General features: G+C 34.4%; 1 long non-coding RNA gene across 1 annotated transcript; it reads left to right on the forward strand.

Annotated features, from left to right (window-relative positions):
* The first annotated feature begins 1,891 nt into the window (after positions 1-1,891).
* Positions 1,892-3,026, forward strand: LOC112556030. The gene is made up of 3 exons (XR_003097600.1): positions 1,892-2,024; positions 2,433-2,584; positions 2,969-3,026. It is a non-coding gene; the product is annotated as an uncharacterized LOC112556030 (long non-coding RNA).
* The last annotated feature ends 33 nt before the right edge of the window (positions 3,027-3,059 follow it).

The following is a 3,059-nucleotide window of genomic DNA, read 5'->3' on the forward strand; positions in this document are numbered from 1 at the left end:
CTGCATCAATACATTTAAATTACTGTATTTTATGGTACCCAATTAGTGTGCGATATTGCTATGAAGCATTTTAACTCCATTGTCCACAATTGATACACATATGCATGTCATAACTGCGTGCATCAAACATGTAGCATGAATTTTTGAAAAGCCATTTGCAAAAGCAGCTAAGAAAAGATAAACTGTAAAAGTGTATGTACTCACCGGCTTTGCTTATCTATGGCTTATGTATTTGTTATAAGTTTTTTAAATCTTTATATATCTATATGTATTGAAGTATTTTAATTTATTTCTTAAGGTTTTGGGGCATTGGAAAATATACGGTAATGGATATTGGGTTGATGTCAGTAGATCATTCTTGAGCATAGAATGTTATGGAGAAAATATTAACGCTATGTTGCATAAAGTGCGGGCTACTTGTATCTGGCTGTATGGTTTTTTATTGTATTGGTCGAGATTGGAAGTGACAGTACAATTTTTGCCAATCTCCCTTGCCTTCAAGGGGCAAAATTGTGGTTTTTCAAAGTTTAGCTTGGATCTTCAGAATTTGAGAAGTACTCAGGAGACTAATTTTTCATAATCCTCACCTAGTAATACTTAACAGGTTTTATTATCTTTGCACTGTATAATACATGACATGTTCAAAAATATGTGCAAAATAATGTTGTGTTTTTATGCTTTTTCGCATATCGATATTTCTTGTTTATTTTGTATGAAATGTTTTTACAGCGTTGTTCCTCACCTTTTATTTTTATCTTTAGATCTGAAATAGATCTTAGTTACTTTCACTCTGGAATTTTGAAGGCTTGATGCTTGTGACACTGGGAGGAAAGTATGTCGTTTGTGAAGATCTAAGTAAAGTGTTTGATTTAATATGCCATCTTTTGGTATACAAAGCACCTGTCATTAACACGTGTCCTCGCAATTTGGGACAAAGAAGACGATAAGAGCCCCACAGTTTTTTCCATAAAGATAAGGTACATTTTGTAAAGATTGCTCTAGTATTTTTTGTGTTATTTACATCTTCAAAAATTGCATTAAAAATTTCTTTCTTTGGCATGCCCTGCTGGATAAAAATGTTATTAAATCACCAAGTTGGTTTTTTGTCTTGATGAACTGGGTAATGCAGGTGTCGTTTTCTGTGGGTGCACAAATTAATTTGGCAGAGTATATCTCTCAGTATTTATAACCAAAAATCTTATTTGGCGTCATTTGTCCCGTATTGCAGTTCTTCATTTCTGAATGACGTAAATATTGTCTGAATGCAACATAAAAGTATCTCATTTATTGATTTAAATTTTGGTTTATTTCAGTAAACTTAGTGATATCTAGTCAATCAAATGTTTGTAAAATGTTTGAAATGAAAGATTCTTATGATTTGTGATTTTTATTAGCTAAAGTGCATGCTTCTTACTAGCCCAAAAGCATAAATGCACAACGCACACCACCATAATCTAAGTTTCACAGCGAAACACAAGAACCATGTATAGTGGAAAAAGAGATGCATAGAATAACTTCATAATGTACTTTTTGTGGAGGTCTTTACTATTTTGCTATTTTATTTGTTATATTATATATTCTTTTTCCTGTAATGTTTCACTTTAACTTTCATTACCTGTGTATTCTTTAACCTGTGGCTAAATGTGTTTGGTGTCAGCATATTATTGTTATCCAGCTATTTTAATGTCATTTCTTTATTATCATTGGTCAGCGCAGAGAGTGTGACCTGCTTTGGCTGCAGTGGTGTGCGATATAAGTGCTTTATTATTTATTCTCTAAATATTAAGTTTTAATTTTTTTTAAACTTTTCATATGCAGGAGGGTCGTCGCCCTAGAGCAATAAGCACAAATCACTGCTTAGTGAGACAGCTGCCGGTTAGACTACACTGAGCTTCTATCGATTGCTGTAGCTGCTGTGAATGACCGCAGCAAAGTGATATTACGGGCATATGCTGGAAGAGCACCTGGCTTGGAAGATCTCCTAGTCATCGAACTTGGTGGGCCCATCCACCATCATCCGAGAGGTGAAGACCATTTTCTTGCTTATGATTGATAAGTGGACAGATATGTTGAAGCTGTTTGAGTGCGTCGCAATAAAACTTAATATAATGATGATGATGATGATATGGATATGATGATGATATTTTAATTTATAACCCCTTTCCTTTGAAGGCAACCGCCCATGCTAATGACTACATCAGACATGTCAGCTGTTTTATTGTTATCTTTCTACTTGGTGTGATTTCTAGCGCTGTTATGCTTGATGGATTTCAATCATATTAACCTAGGCTGAATTTTTTTTTAAATGAAGAACACGTGCACCTCACAATTTCCCACCCTAATAAGTACTTTGCCACCCCTGGCATAACAGGTAAAATCCTTGCAAATTACTACAACAAAAACATCACATTAAGTATTAACTTTTAAAACAGAGGCTGCCAGTGTCAGGAGATTCTGTCTACATCAAAGTCAGAGGCATCAATAATAATGGTGCAAGCAGTGAGGTGACATGTATCTTGGACAATTATGATGTCACACTACCAACAGGCCGGCTGGAAGCAGATTTTACAACAACTAGCAACAGGTATTTTTATTATTGCTTGCCAGTATGAGTTGGTTCATTACTTGGTTGACTAGTTCTGTGTGGCAACAGGTTAGTCTAGTGATAGTCTAATTTTTTTTTTCATTTGATAGTTAATGTTGGGTATGTTTTTTTTCTTAATCTTATGCCTTCTTCAGTTTTAAGTCTGTTGGCTTTGTATTGAATTACTTGAATATATGAATACACCCATCTCTTGCTACATATTCATGCTAATGTTTATGTTGTGTTTTAGCTACGCTTTTATAAGTCTGCTTTTAAAAAAGAGTTGCTTGATGAGTAGATGCATGGACTTTTGACTATTTCCAAAATTTTTTGCAGTATATATATATATATGTAAATGTAAATCTTACCTGATGTTACTCCCAGGCATATGCTGCATGGCTCATTGGTAGTGTATGAAGATTCTCCAATCATTAAGTCAGACTTGCTGTTGGACTTGGAAAGGGTGTGTATGGCT

The sequence above is a fragment of the Pomacea canaliculata genome, unplaced genomic scaffold (genome assembly GCF_003073045.1).
Source record: "Pomacea canaliculata isolate SZHN2017 unplaced genomic scaffold, ASM307304v1 utg290_pilon, whole genome shotgun sequence".
Classification (NCBI taxonomy): Eukaryota; Metazoa; Mollusca; class Gastropoda; order Architaenioglossa; family Ampullariidae; genus Pomacea; species Pomacea canaliculata.